The sequence below is a fragment of the Trachypithecus francoisi genome, unplaced genomic scaffold (assembly GCF_009764315.1).
Source record: "Trachypithecus francoisi isolate TF-2019V2 unplaced genomic scaffold, Tfra_2.0 Lachesis_group5, whole genome shotgun sequence".
NCBI classification, from domain to species: Eukaryota; Metazoa; Chordata; class Mammalia; order Primates; family Cercopithecidae; genus Trachypithecus; species Trachypithecus francoisi.
The window spans coordinates 107629561-107646467 of record NW_022681470.1 but is presented as its reverse complement, the minus strand read 5'-3'; positions in this window follow the sequence as shown (position 1 = coordinate 107646467).

Below are 16907 nucleotides of genomic sequence, written 5' to 3'. Positions count from 1 at the left end.
CCCTTTCCAACCGAGCTGCAGCACACGACTTGGGGAGCCATCTCTGGCTGCCATTCAAGGGAAGACAGATGGCTGAGAAATGATTTTCTGGAGTTTCCTGACCAGATTTCTCTCCTATGTATCATGAAGCAAACCGTGGCTTTAAGATTTATCCCTGGAGCAGTAGGCAGCCACCGTCTCTGAGTCGAGTCCTGCTTGGTTGGGAATTTATTTCTAAACACTGCAGGATTTGGGTCAGGGCTTGCATTTTAAGCAGCCCATTTTCACTTTCTGGTACATAGGTAAGAAGGGATGACAAGCTTAGATTTTCACAGGTGGTATTGTTGCCATAAAAAGGGGTCCCAATCCGGACCCCAAGAGAGGGTTCTTGGATCTTGTGCAGGAAAGAACTCAGGCCGAGTCACAGGGCTTGTGAGCAGAGTGAAATAAGCAAGACTGTTGGAAACTACTCCATTATGGAGTAGAGAGTCCTTGGAAAGCAGGAGGAGGAACTTGTGTCCTTCCTTTGTTAGTGTCGATACTTTTAAGAAACTATAAGGAGCTAGAATTAAGCTTGAAATGTGCAGATGTACGCATCAAAGGTAGGGGCTATTGGTGCTATCAATGACCACTCATCTTTCAACCTAAGCCTGCTCATTAACATTATCTTTAAGTCAAATGGGGTGCACTCAAAACCCTGGATCTGGAAAACAGAGCATCTGGATGCTCTGTGGGCTTGGTGAAAGATGTTCTGTATGGCCACAAATATTCTGCACTTATTAAGTGGTGGCCAACTTGGAATGTGGCTATTTTCAAACCATAAGTATTAACCTTATAGGTGCTGTGTGAGTGCCTCGTTACTCACTTTAAGATGGAATCACTTTGGTCATGTTTTATTAAACCAAAGGCCTGGTAAGCAGGGGCTCCTCTAACACTATTAAATCAAAGAGAGAGGCAGACAAGAACAGTGAGATCAGGCAAGAGTCTGAAAATAGCACTGGGTGTGGGGCAAAGCTGTCCCATTGCACCACAGGGAGCTGAAGAGAAGGGCCCTGCCATTGACTGCCACCCAGCTGTAGGCCAGACACCCTCGTAGGCATTTTACATATGGTAGCTCACTTATTCTTTGAATCTCTGATCTTAGCCATTTTGCTGATAAAGAAATTTTGTCTCTTTCCTAACTAGGTGCTCTCCCTAGTGGTCACCTTTACTCATGTGGCTTCAGTGACCCTGCATGTGTCAGCAACTCACAATCAAACACTATCATCCTTCTGAGCCCCCAACACATTTGCACAATTGCCCACAGAACGTCTTCAACCTCAAGCTCGGCACTAACACCCCATCTCCCCCACCCCCGTGACAGTCCTGGGTCCTTCTTTCTTCACCTGCCATATCCCACGGTCACCACATTCAGTCATTTCCCTGTGAAATGACACTTGGCTCCATCCACAGCTCACCTCCTCCCCGCCACTGCACTGGCTCAGACCACCTCACCGCCACAACTGCTTCCTCCCATCCACTCTGGATTGCAGCCAGAATTCTCAGCCACCTGATCCTGTTGCTACCCGACTCAAAACTTTACAGCTCCCCGAGTTGTCCCGGATCTGTCGTGAATGTCCCCTCATGATCTATCTAGCTCTGCTCCCTCGTGAATGAGTCACCCTGTCACTTTGGTCCTGGAGTGTGTGATCCATGCACTAAACAACTTTAAGCCCAGAGTGCGCTTTTTATTTCTTTATCCAAATCTTTGATGGCTGTTCACTCTGTCTGGAATCTTCTTACTCACAAATGTTAATCCTCCCTTCACCCCAAGGGTTGATCCAACCCTCACCATGTTTAGCTGACTCCTGCTGACTCTGATTTCAGCTGAGATGCCTCTTTCTTATGTGTCCCTCATCACTCTACCCTTTTCACAGCATCACATTGTCCCCCACTGGACTGTAAACTACTTAAGGACACAAACAATGTCTTTTTTAAATTTTTATTTATTTTTATTTTTTTGAGACAGAGTCTCGCTCTGCCATTAGGCTGGAGTGCAGTGGTGCAATCTCTACTCACTGCAACCTCAGCCTCCCGGGCTGAAGCAATTCTCCTGCCTCAGTCTCCGGAGTAGCTGGGACTACAGGCGCTCACCACCACGACCAGTTAATTTATGTATTTTTAGTAGGGACAGGGTTTCATCATGTTGGTCAGCATGGCCCCGATCTCTTGACCTCGTGATCCGCCCGCCTTGGCCTCCCAAAGTGCTGGGATTACAAGCCTGAGCCACCACGCCTGGCTAGAAACAACATGTTGCTTACCATTGAGTCCTTAGTGCCAGGCACAAGATCTGGCACACAGCAGGTGCTCAAAACATTTTTGTTGAGTGAGTGAATGAGTGAACAAATGAACTAGCAACTTGCCCCAAGTTGCTCAGCTTGTTACGGAGCTGCGATTGAAACCCAGTCCTGTTAGTCTCAAAGCCTGTGGCCTTTCCTTTGCACTCTGATGACACAGTGTCATCATGTGGCTTATTTAAAGCAAGGCTGGATGACCTCTGGAACTAATACAGTATCTTGGGAATAACTGCAGTGAACTCTTGAGGATGTTTTGAATCTGACATTTTGAAATCAACTTTGAGTATCATCCCTCCACTTACTATTCTGGTCTAGAAGACAGACCTTTTCCTGCTCTTTTATCTGGAGATTGCCTTAGGTCTTCAAGTTATCTCTTACTTTCCCCTATTGTGCAGTTTGTTTCCTGGTACAGTCCTGGTAATATGCCCTGAAGAGCCTGAAAGAGACTGAACCATTACTGTACTTTCTCATTAAAGGAAATCACTTGTATTTCTGTTCTAAGGTTGCGCCAACTCATTGTTCATACAATGTGACCAACTGTATGACAAAATTCAATCAGCCTAGAAAATTTCCACAGGAGCCAAAGAAGAGCCTCCCACTCAGCAGCAATCACTGTAAACACAAATCACAATGTTTGCCCTTACATGAGCCATGGATGGATTACATTATCTACCTCTGCTTTATTTAGATGATGAACGACATGCAGCTGGGGAATACAGAGACACAGAAAAAGCCCTGAAAACCCTCAGAAGTGGGATGGATTAATCTTTTCCTGAAGAATCATTGGCTCCAATGAAGCAGGGAATGAACACAATGCACCAGAGCTACCTAGGGGGCCCTGGGCACCTCCGCGAGGCCTTCTCCTGGCCTAAGACCTTGGAGTGGGATCACATGAGATTTCAAGAGATTCTCACCATGGTCCCCTCAAAGGGAGCCTCTCATTTGTCTTCTGAAATGCTCAGCTGTTAAAAAAAAAAAGTATTAAAAATGCCCGCTTTGGATCTGATTCAAAATAATCTAGCCAGATGGGAGAGTTGTAGATGAAACAGATTGGCCATAAGTTGATCATTATTGAATCTGAGTGATGGCTGTATATGGGGAGCCATTGTTATATTCTCTGTTCTTTTGTATATTTTTGAAATTTTCCATAAATAAAAGTTTTAAAATGTTGCATATAAGTATAATCTGGTATAATTTTTCTGGGGAATAATTTAATATTATATATTCAAAAGTCTTTAAAATGTGCAAATCCTGTGACTCAGAACTTCTACTTCCAGCAATTTACTTTTAGGAAATAATCATAAATATGTGAAAAGATTTATCTACAGGGATGTTAATGGCAGTCTTATTTATAATAGGGGAAAAAAAGAAAAGTGTTCAATAATGAGGATTGGTCAAATAAATAATGGCACCTATTATGATAGACCATTATGGAGCCATTAAAATAATCTTGGGTCTGGTGATGGTGAAAAGGAACATCATTTCACACACTATTGATGGAAATAAATTGAATAACTGCTTCACAAAGTAAGTTGGTATTATCGATCCTTGTTTGAAATGTTTACTTTGGCCCAGCAATTACATTATTAAGAATTTTTCCCATCGACAGGCAAAAATGTATATACTGGGATAACTGCAGCATTCTTTATAGTAGGAAAAAATGAAAGCAATATAAATGTTCAACAAATAAAGATAAGTTGAATAAATTATGGTTAACCATACAATGGAATACTCAAAGGCATTGTTTGTATGTCATAATAATTATACCTAACATTCTTGAAAGCTTTCTATGGTCTAGGCATTGTTCTAAGTATTTTATATATGCTAATTTATTTAATATACTGGTATAAAAATGTATCAGTTAGCCATTACTGTATAACACACTACTCTAAAAATCAGTGGCTTACACCAATAAACATTTTTAATTGCTTGATTGACCTTCTTCCTGACTCTGGAAGCAACTGTGGGTTGGGTAGGCAGCTCAGCTGATCTTGGGTAGGTTTTCTTACATGTTTGGTGGTCATCTAGGGTAGGCTAGTTTAGAATGTTTTTGGCTGTGACAATTGACTTCCATATAGACTTTCATATCCTAACAAACTAGCCTAGGCTTATTCACTTGGCAGTGTTAGAATTCCAAAAGAGAGTAGAAGCATGCAAAACTTCTTGATGCTTAGAGTCCAAACTGGCACACCATCACTCCTGCTTCATTCTGTTGGCCAAAGCAAACCTAGATTCAAGGGATAGTGGAATATTCTCCCTCTCTTGTTGAAAAGAACTTCAAAGTGATGTTTCAAGGAGTATGAAAACAGGGAAGGGGATATAAAAAAAAATTTTGTAATGAATCTTCTACATATCTAAAACGAACCACGGTGAGTTTTGTATGCTCCTTTTTGTCCAGTAAAAAGATAAAACACCAGATACATCAACACATACAGATACATACACATATGCACACACACACACATCACATACATGCACATAACTGGAAGATTTCTGTCAGGTACACAAAATTACCATTCACTAAATTTACCCTGGTGAAATTCTACTTCTTGAATAGAACTGGGGTATTGGATCAGAGAAAGACTTTCTTTTTAATGAACATTCTTTTATACCATTTGAATTGTTTTGCCATATGAATAAACTAAACTTACACTTTTAAAAAACAGATATCAAAATTAAAAGATCTCAAATAAGGAAATCAAAATGCATCGAACTGAATGAAAGTGAAATACAATGTATCAAAATTTGTGGGATGCAGCTAAAGCATGACTGAGAGGAAAATTCATAGCACTAAAATGCTTCCATTAGAAAAGAGAAAAGATCACAAATCAAAATTCAAAGAAAAAGTGTAGCAAAATCATATTATGTAACAACATTTAAGACATGCAAATGTGCACAAAATGTTGTTAATGGAAACATGCAGGTTATAAGCAATATAAATGATGACATATAAATTTAAATATAAAAAAGGCTTAGATGCTGCATACCAAAATATTGACATTGGGTCATGGGGTGGTTTTGAATTTTCTTCTTTGTGATTGTCTATATTTTCTATGTTTGCCTACAATTTACATTTATATTTTTTGGCCAGAATATAGAAATGAAGGTCCCGTAAAAATAAGGAGCTAAGGTCCAAGGATCTCAGGAACAGCCTCAGTCCTCACATTCTTGGCTTTCTTTCCATTGGCTTCAGAACACCTAGGCAGAGATTATAATTTCTCCCATAGTTTGACTGGCCATGGGAAATTTGTGTCCAAGTTCAGGCCCAACTTTTAGTCTTCCTCTCCTTTCTTCCTCACAACAGTGATATGAGAATGAAATAATTGGCTCCACTTAACAGATGAGGAAATAGAGCCCCAGACCAGGGCTGAATTCAGTCCACAATTCTCATTCACTCTATGTCACTGCTCCCTCCCTTCAGTGAAGCTGGAGGCAGGACTTAGACCTAACTGCCCTGACTTCCACTCCCTTTTGGAGTTTGGACATCCATTGGAAACTGCCACATTCTGAGGATATAGCATTGAAAAAGACCAACATAGTCCTTGCTCCATGGAGCTACATTCTAGCAAGAAAGACAGATATGAAGCAATATAAAGATTAAATTATTCATTAAAATTGTGTTGAGTGCTTCAAGGGAAAATACAGGCTCCAAGAGAGCATATGACAGTGAGACCTGGCTTGACCTCGGTCAAGGCAGACTTCTCTGGGGGATTGGTGTTTATGCTAAAATCAGGTGATTATCACCACTTGTGCTGGATCCAGAAAATCCTGCATCCTGGGCAATTTCAAATGAACACACCTTCAGATATCACAGTGTAGTTGAGGAAGGAGCACCAGTCTAGGATCAGGAGACCCTGTTTTGGTCTCAGCTTTACTATTCATTAGTTCTGTGATCTTGGATAAGGTATTTGTATCTCTTAGCCCTTGTTTTCTCATCAGTAAAAATGAAGAACTTAGATTAACCAGTGGTTTGGTACTATTTTTAAAGCACATAACCTAAAACTCATTAAAGCTGAGCTGTTATAAAACCTTGTGTGTTTGCTCTTCTCCCCCACCTTTCTCCTTGATGACTGTGGCAATCTCTAATTCCCCTCAAGAAACTTCCATGACCTGCAAACTAGAGTTTGAGAAATTCTGACCTAGGTGATTTCTGAGACCCCTTCCAGATGTGAAGTTGTGTGATATCAACTTGGAGTATAGGGACCTCATACACATTTTCCACCATACATGGATGTCAGGGCAATAGGGTTAAAAGATGATAATGCCATTGAGTCAGGCATTCAACATCCACTTCAACCTGCTTCTAAACAGCCTTCCTGAACTAAAGAGGGTGAAAACCTAAAAATTACATCTCCAGATTCTTTGCAGCTAGTGTTCTATATGTGACACATGTCCACCACACAGACACAAACATGAGGCTTGAAACGCAAAGGTGAGCAATGTTGTCAATGTTCATGTGCAGGGAGGTTGGATCTTTCAGCAAATGCAGTAGCAGAAGCATTTGGCTTTTCTGGAGCAGTGGGGATGATGGTTCTGTTCCTAGCATCATCAGAGCTGGATGGCCAGTCATGGAACCAGTGGGCTTCCTCTAGACCATTCTGGAATTTTGCTTGGGATTTTCCCCTGGATGCATAAATACTGAATTGGTAGCATCCCAGCATGGCTGGAGACTCTTCTGGAAACTCTAAACTAATGATATTCTGTAACAAATCCCTTTCTGTTTAAACTAGTGAGGGTGGATTTTGTTACCTGAATGCAGTGGTCAAGAAACACCAGAGCAGACTCTTAGATGGCCCTTATCAGCATGCCTGCCCCTTGTCCTTCTTGCCTGATTCTCTACCTCCTGCCTCTGTATGTTCCTCCAATCTTTCCAAACTAGACTCAGCAGTTTCTATGCATCTGTCACCTAGTTACACTTTCGCAGGCACAGACTATAGCCTCAGATAGTCCTGAGTTTGAATTGCAACCACCACTTAGGACAATATGAACTGAGGCAGATTTCTTAATCTTCCTGTCCCATCATTTACAAAATGGGGCTACCAACCACAGAAGGTTGTGACAATCAGAGGAAATAATGCAAGAGAAACTCACAGCAAAGCACTGGCACATAGGAAAGGCTCTTGGTTGCTGTTGCTGATGTTCTTATTACCTTTGGCTTTGGTGATGAGCACCCCTCCCATGACTCATTGGTTCAATTATGGTCTGCGGCATCTGCCTATAATTCTACGCATGACACAGACAGAAATAAGAGCTCTCCTGGCTCCAGAGTCCAACCTTAAAGACAAGTCTCATCTCTGCACAAGTCAAGATTATTGGCTGCAAGCATGAGACTAATCTGCAATCGTCAGTAGAAAAGGGCATTTATTGGAAAGATAAAAGCAACTTTCAGAATCCATTGGTATTGGGAGAACCAGACACAGAAAATGCCAAGAGTTTACGCATGTCCAGATAGCCAAGGCAGCCATCCTTTAGCAGTCACTCTCTGCTGCTCCTGAAGTGAACTCTAATTGCCTCTTTATCTTGGTTCACCCTCTCCAGATTCAAAGTCCCAGGCAGGGGCATCTGACTCGCCCAGTGCAGGTCATGTGCCTGTACCCTGCAGCCAGGGTGTGGGAAGAAAGACCACCTGACCCTTGGGTTTCTAGAGGAGAAAATGAGACATTGTCTCCCACCAGGATGATACACACTGAGAAACTCCCAAAACCAGAGAAAGGAATTGGATGCTGGAGAGTATATTAGTCAGGATTCTCCAGAGAAACAGAACCAGTGGGATGCACCTGTACGTACTATACAGAAATATGTGGATTATAAAAAATTGGCTCACATGGTTATGGAGGCTAGCAACTCCTAAGATCTGCAGGGTGAGTCAGCAAACTGGAGACCCAGGAAAACTGATGGTGGTTGTTCCAGTCTAAAGACAAGAGGCTCAAGACCCAGGAAGAGACAGTGCTTCTGTTTTAGCCCAAAGACAGAGGAAAGCCAATGTTTCCATTCAAAGGCAGTCAGACAAGAACCATTCTCTCTTATTTTTTTGGGAAGAGGGTCAGCCTTTTTGTTCTTCTATTCGGGCCTTCAACTGATTGGATGAGGCCCACCCACATTAGAGAGGGCAAACTGCTTTATTTAACTACCCATTTAAATGTTAATCTCATCCAAAAGCAATTTCATAGAAATACCCAGAAGCATCTTTGACCAAATGTCTCGACATGCTGTGGCCCAATCAAGTTGACATATAAAATTAATCATACCAGTGACCCCCAATATCTTTCAGGATTCTTCAAGAGGACTAGAGTTTCTACCTTCTGCCTCTGTATGCTCCTCCAATCTTTCCAAATTGGACTCAGCAGTTTCTATGCACCTGCCACCTAGTTACACTTTTGCAGGCACAGACTACAGACTCAGATAGTCCTGAGTTTGAATCACAGCCACCACTTAGGACAATACGAACTGAGGCAGATTCCTTAATCTTTCTTTTCCATCATTTACAAAACGGGGTTACCAGCTGCAGAAGATTGTGAGCTGGAGCTGCTTGCAGGGATGGGGCTTGTTGTATGGGGTACTGTCTCCTAGGCAACACAGAGGCCGCCTTTATGTCTACAGTAGCCCTCAGGCTGAGGTCATGGGAGAATTCATTGTTCTGAATAGTAGACCTCAGACTGCCAAAGTTTGAGAATCTCGGCTCATGAGAGAAATACACACACTCTTTTCCACAGCAAACTCCTCAGGCCAGCTTCCCCTCACTGGTACCATATGTTAGGATTAGACACATTTTCTGTCCTTATGTGTCTCCCATCCTGGTCAGGATTTGAAATGGCCTTATTTATCATGGAGCACCTGTCCCAGACTATTTATGTTACTCATACCCATTTGTCCCTATTATGATACATTTCTGCTTGGGAGTCCTGTCATCAGAGGACTGGTCTCTTCATACGGCACACTGAGTCTCGTCATTCTCTAGACAGCTGGTGTTGATATCACCTGAAAACACTGATGTGTTAATGTATTTCCTCCTTCTCACCATAAACTCTAAACACAGTGCACCAAAGAGGCCTTCAAAGTGATGAGGTTTTCATCTCAACAGGCTTTTCAAGATGGATCAGTCTCATTTTTGAGCAGTTTTCAGAACATACCATCTGAGCCTCCTCAAATTAACTGATTACTGAAAACAATGCATTTTCTTTCATGACGTTCTCATGTATATCTCCTCGTTTTCAGTTAACAAAAGGAAAAAAATGAAAACTGCTACAGGGAAATTTGCCAAATGATGCAAAACATATTCAATCATATAGTCAAATTAAGTAGAAAATCTTATCCCCTAACAGGGACCTTAACAGCCAGTTTCATGGATTAAACTATCCTTCGCAAAATAAATTTTTCCCCTAGAGAATGAATGAACTCAATTGGGTGGGAGGTTTCTAAGGCTCTGCTTGATGTGTTAAGAAAAGTCATTTTTGGCCGGGCGCGGTGGCTCAAGCCTGTAATCCCAGCACTTTGGGAGGCCGAGACGAGCGGATCACGAGGTCAGGAGATCAAGACCATCCTGGCGAACACGGTGAAACCCCGTCTCTACTAAAAAATACAAAAAACTAGCCGGGCGACATGGCGCGCGCCTGTAGTCCCAGCTACTCGGGAGGCGAGACTCCGTCTCAAAAAAAAAAAAAAAAAAAAAAAGAAAAGTCATTTTTGCTGCATATATACTACGTTAATTCTCTGAAGTGAAACTTACAATATTTGAAATTTTAAGCTACAAATCATGACCTCTTTTTTACATACCGTGGCAGAACTACTTTTGAAGTGCCCCATGTTTTTTTAAACAGAGATTTTGAGTAACATTTCAAAGAGCCAGTCCTGATTTAGTAAGCGGATTACCTAAATTTAGCGTGTATTCAAACTCTTTCTATCATTGAAGCTCAACTTTTCTGGACTCTGGCCATATCTCTCTTTTCCATTATGATGTCGCTTGCTGGCAGATGTCCCCTTCACACCCTGCACACAAGGAGATGGCTAAGAGTAAATGGTGATGAAATAATCTTTTCTCAGAACCCCAGCCTCCAAATCCCAGGGGCTCCCTGCCCCTAGTTTGCACCCTTCTCCATATGACCCACACTACATTCTGCCTGTCTCCCACACTACATTGCCCCCTGCATTCCGGACGATTATTATTATCCTGGTGGAAGCAATCTAATCACCTGGCAGGTACCAATGTCTACATTGAAACTCTGTACACTGGCCACACCTTTGGGTTCACAGTCACCACACTGAGGTGGGAGGAGGTTTCCATCCCTAAACCAGTGACACAAATCCTTTTTTTCTTTTCATAATTAAACCCCATCCTAGGAGATTTCACACTTTAATTTTCTTACAACTCTTTAGTATTTTTAATCTCTTACACGATTTATACTCCCAAAGTAATGATGTTGAAAATACAGATAATCAGCATCACCTTGTAATGAGCCTCTTTTATATACCTTGACACAATGTTAAGCACTTTACATGGATTTTTCTCAATTGAGCCAAACAATGACCTGCTACACTTTTGTTTGCCATGATTGTGGCTAGGAACAGGTGCTTTAGAATCTGCCTGGGTTCCAGTTCCAGCCCTGAGATCTTTAGAGAGGTTTCAAAGTCCCTCGAAGCTTTTCTTCCTTCAACTGCACATGGGGATAATAAGAGCCTCTACCTTGAAGTGCTATTATCAAGATTATATGAAAAGGTGCATGTGACGCATCTAGCAGAGTGACCAGCACATAGTAGGTGCTCAATAAGTGGTAGCTTACTCTGAGTGTCCCCACCTGGGTGACCTGAAGGGTTCGCAGGCTCAGCAGTTTCCTGGTCGGGGACTGCTAAGGCCTCACCCACATCCCCTCCAACCCCTGTCTCCAACCCTTCTCCAATTCCCTGGATTGAGCTGTGACACACTTTGAGTCTCCCCCGTCCCACTTTCAGGTGAATTTCCTTCCGACTATGTAGATAGAAAAGCAGCCTTTGACCCTCCACTCGGCTTTATTCTCAATCTGCTGGCTGACAGAGCCCCTCCCAAGGGTCCTGACAAGGCCGAAGAATAGGACCCTCTTCTTCTGTAGTCTGAAATTACCCAAAGTCCTATGAAACCTTTCCAAATGAAAGTACTTGATTTTGTTTGATACCTTCTTTGTTCTTAAGAGAATAGAATTATTTATTTCCATTCTTAGTTTAAAAAGAGCCCACGCCTCCTGCTGCAGGGCCCTGTTGCCAACCTGGAAGCTGCCAGGGTCATGGTCTATTTTAGTACCAGGCTGCCTAGAGACAGAAACTAGCATGCGTCACTCATAAGTATACTATGCATTTTCAAATGTCTGTGGGGTATTGTGATAAATACAATGCAGGATACTTAAGACGCATGTGAGGGTATTCAACATTTGACATTAAAAAGGGCATCTTCTTACTTTCAAAAGCTGGAAACTCCTCACGTCATGGAAAGAACACTAGAAGGAAGTCAAGTACATTGCCTGGGAATGTGATCCTGCACAAATCACATCCTCTCCCTGGACCTCAGTGCCCTCATCTGTAAAGGATGGCAGTTGGAAGAGCTGACCTCTAAACCCCAGCACTAAAATTTTATGAGTCTAAAATCACTCTTTCCTAGCTACGTGATGATGAATATGTATAATGGCTGACATTTTTAAAGGAAGGAAACTACATAACAGGCTCTATAGCCACATAAAACAAATGGCAGACTAGTGCCTGTTGGATTTTTTCTGTCAAATGTTAGTTTTTGTTACTTGTACCACTTTCCCACCCTTGTCACCTGCTGTCGTGAGAGTCCCCTCCTTTGTCTGCAGCATCCTATATATGTCTTTCAAGATTTATTAATGTTGGTGTTTTCTCAGCGACTATAAGGTGGTCATTATTGCCTCTCTCCATTATTTATCCATTTCACTTGCTTGGTGTTATTTTTATTTTTCATGCCCTCCAAGACCTCTCCTTGAACAGATTGCTTTATATTACCATAGTCTTAATACTCTGTTCTAAGCCAAATTGTCTTCTGTCGCCCCTTTGCCATGGTGAATTCATCTGTGGAAGATGTATTAGCCAACACTCCAACTGTTGTTTAAATATTTGCCCCTTTCGTACGACAACTTCCTTCAGAAGAATGAAATCCTCATGGTCAAGTCATGCGTTTACGTGCTCACCATCGGTGGTGCCTTTGTGCTCTGCCCCCAGCCCAAGTTTTCTGGGCCTTTCCATCACTTTTCTATCTCCACTCTCCTGCCCTCACCCACTCTACCTACCTCTACCTCTGCACCCACCAATCAGAGTTCCTTTTCATGTCTGGAACCAATCAGAAAGCCTCTTCTTCCAAACATGTATTAAGCATCTGTGAATGGGCAAAGCCTCTCTGACAAAAGAAAGCACAGAAGCTTTGAGGTGTCCACTCAGGAAAGACAATCTATAGGATGGGAGAACTGCGCACTGTAAGTCTTACCTTTCCTTTGGTGAAGGCATACAAGGAAGTCTTACCCCCTCCAAAGTGATGAGCACTAGACACCCTTTTCTGTTTGGGAAAGACTTCTTGCTGCCATCACCTGGAGGGACATGGCTACCCCTTTAATACTCCGACTCAATCATGGACCCAAACTGTTTCTGTTGGATTATTTTAGAACAGCTAAGGCAGGGTGGGGTTTTTCCATTAGACTATGTTAAATATTAAAAGATAGTAAAAAGGCAATGAGCAAAGAAAATACCACAAACTTTTTTCAAATCAAGAGTACAAAGTGCAGCATGCTTATCCTATTATTGCTGTTTCAGTGCCTGGCCCTTCCCTATGCTCTCTGGAATGGTTACTCACCCCTAGAGAAGTCCAACTCTGAATGTCCCTCGCATGAATGTCTTGCCTCCCAGCTTCCAGCCTGTCTCTCTTCCTCTCAGCAAGCAGCCATAAGAAGCTGGCAGTCTTAACCACACAACCATCACTAATTCAGCAAACATTTCTGACCCCTGCCTTTCTGTGTTCAGCACAGAAGTGCAAAGTACAGTGTGAAACTTCCACCCCCAACACTCCAGGTTTGTTTTCACTAATGGGGGAGGCAGACAGTAAACTATCAATCCCACTACAGGATTGTAAGTGTTATTATGGGGACATGCAGAGAAAAGTGCTCTCTAAATCAAACTGAGAGTTCAAGGAAGAATTTCTGGAGTCTGTCATGCTTGAGATGAGATGTGAAAGATGAGTATGATTATTGAGATTTTAAAAAGAGAGAAAGGAAAAGGAAGGTCATCGCAGGCAGCAGGGACTGCATATGCAAAAGCCGTGTGTTTATGTGCTCACCAAGTTACACCGAGGTATTGTCATTGGGGAACCTCAGTTGGCATTGACATTGGTCATTGGAGAACCTCAGTTGGCTCTGTTTAGTTTGAGCAAAGGGTGTGAGGAAGAATCGGATGAGAAGAGGCCAAGAAGGGGTCAGAGGGCTGCGTCAGGAGAGGATTTGTGTACCAAGTGAAGACTAGAAACTTTATCCTGACAGGTCTGCCAAGCCATTGAGGAATTTTAAGCAGAGGATTGACATGATCAGGTTTGTGATTCTGAAACTGTAACAGGAATGTTTAAAAAAAGAAAAAAGAAGTGGGGAGAAAAGGACAGGAGTCAGTGTGAAACCTGTTCCAATATTCCCAGTAAGAAATGATGAGAGGTTAACCCCAGGTAGATTCTACAGAATTTCATGAGTAGTTAGACACGAAAATGGAAGAGAGAAAGAAAGAGAAACTGAGAAAACCCAGAACATCTCCCAACTTTGTGGTTAAAACAATTAGCTAAATAGTAACAGCTCACTGTATTAAGTACTTGTTATATACCATGTTAAATGCTTTGCATGCTTTCATGCTTTCATTCAGCCATTTCTTTGAGAGACTACTATGTGCCAGGCACAGTTACAGGTACTGGGGATACAACAGTAGAGAGAAAAAAAAAAGTAAAAACCCTTGCCTATATAGAGTATGCGGGAAAATGATAAGTAATGAGGAAGAAACATAAGGCAAAAAAGACAATAGGAACACCAGGAGTGGAAACAGTTTAAACTATAAAGTGTGTGCCCAGGGAAGGCCTTACTGAGAAAGTGGCAGAGAAGTAAGGTATGTGGCTCTTTTAGGGGACAGGCATTCTGGGCAGAGGCCCTGTGGTGAAGCAAACCCCTGGAACAGCTAGTGTGGCTGGGTGGAGCAATGAGGGGGAAAAGTAGAAAGAGATGAGGTCAGAGGTATGGGGAGGAACATGGGAGCACAGGTCACCCAGGGTCCTGCAAGCCATCATAAAGACTCCAGCTTTTACTCTAAGGGAAACTGGAAGCCATTGCAAGGTTTTGAGCAAAGTAGTAAGGTGATCTGACTTGCATTTTAACAGAATCACTCTGGCTACTCTGTTGGACATAGACTGAAAAGGGGACAACTCAGAAGCCATTCCAACAACACAGGTGACAGATGGTAGAGACTGGGATGATGGCAGTGGTGACTGCAAGAAATGCTAAGTTCTGGATCTATTGTGAAGGTACAGCAAGATGGGATAAAGTTTTAAATGTGGATGTGAGAGGAGGAGAAGACATCAAGAATGTCAGCCATGGAGTTGCCTTTGATTGAGATAGGGAAGACTATAAGAGAAGCAAGAATGAAAAGGGCTCATTTTTGACATGTCAGTTTTGAGATACCTATTAGGTATTGAGTGGAAATTTAAGGAAAGAAATTGAATATACAAGTCTGAAGTTCAAAAGAGAGGTCTAAGCTGAAGCTATAAATTTTCATCTTCAACACAGAGATGGCACTTAAAATCATGTGATTGGATAAGACATCACTGGATGTCTCATCTACATCAGTGATTGGAATGGAAAAGGAACAGAGTCTATGATGAAGGTACATCCTAATGGACATCAGCAGTCCCCTGCAAGTCACTCCATTTGGAAGAGATTATGATGGGTCTTGAAGTCAGGTGAGACTAACTTCCTCAGACAGAAGAGGAAGGTCTGCTTTTATTGACAAAGAAGGCTTGGCAGAATTTGGAAATTGAGGTCCTCTATTTCATCAGAAACTGCCCATATGTCCCCATCCCAATTTTCAGGATCCCTCTTTGTCCCAATCAGTGCTCTGACTTTCACATAAGACCCTTCAAGGTTGTGAATTTTTTAATAACACCTTTTTAAAGATACAAGTTACACACTGTACAATTCATCTATTCAAAATGTACAATTTAATGAGTTTTTTCCATACATTCACAGGTGTAAATTCTTTTTGTCCTGTAATTCAGCAATCTTCAAAATTAGACCATGAGTTTGGATTTCGGGATCTTAGCCCTACACCTGCAGGTGATAAGGATTTCTTTCAGGGAAGTTAGAGAAGCTTTCTAGCTCATCACATGGACCTTGATCTAGGACTATTGAGCACTGAGCTCATTATTTTCTTTACCCAAGCTGTCCAGTATACTTGGAAGCAACCAAGTTCTTCAACATTTTTATTTGCTCTAAAATCTTATATGGCAGCAGCCATTTGGTGCTCAATGCCTTGCTTTGAGCTTGATTGCAATGGCTACAGGTAGTCATTTAAATAAAGATTTGTCATTATATGCTATGGGTTGCTAGTGTCCAATTTACCATCAGTATTGGGGTCTTTTATGCCTTTAAATCTAGTCAGATCAGCGAACCAATTCCAGATTCCCATTATGAGATTCTCTCTTCCAGGGCACACCCAAGATGGCCGAATAGGAACAGCTCCAGCCTCCAGCTCCCAGCGTGAGCGACACAGAAGACGGGTGATTTCTGCATTTTTAACTGAGATACCAGGTTCATCTCACTGGGGTGTGTCAGACAGTTGGCTCTGGTCCGCGGGTGCAGCCCAATCAGCGAGAGCTGAAGCATGGCGAGGCATTGCCTCACCTGGGAAGCCCAAGGGGGAAGGTAATTCCTTTTCCTAGCCAAAGGAAATTGAGACACACAACACCTGGAAAATCAGGTAACTCCCACCTTAATACTGTGCTTTGCCAAGGGTCTTAGCAAACGGCACACCAGGAGATTATATCCCACACCTGGCCCAGAGGGTCCCACACCCATGGAGCCTCCCTATTGGCGTGTCTGAGATCTAACTGCAGTCTGAGATCTAACTGCAAGGCGGTAGCGAGACTGGGGGAGGGGCGTCCACCATTGCTGAGGCTTAAGTAGGTAAACAAAGCCTCCAGGAAGCTCGAATTGGGTGGAGCCCACCACAGCTCAAGGAGGCTGGCCTGCCTCTGTAGACTCCTCCTCTGGGGACAGGGCATAGCTAAACAAAAAGCAGCAGAAACCTCGGCAGAGGTAAATGCCCCTGTCTGACAGCTTTGAAGAGAGCAATGGATCTCCCAGCACAGAAGTTGAGATCTGAGAACGGACAGATTGCCTGCTCAAGTGCGTCCCTGACCTCTGAATAGCCTAACTGGGAGATATCCCCCACTAGGTGCAGACTGACACCTCACACCTCATACCTCACACCTCACACGGCAGGGTACACCCCTGAGACGAAGCTTCCAGAGCAAGAATCAGACAGCAACATTCGCTGTTCAGCAATATTCTATCTTCTGCAGCCTCCGCTGCTGAT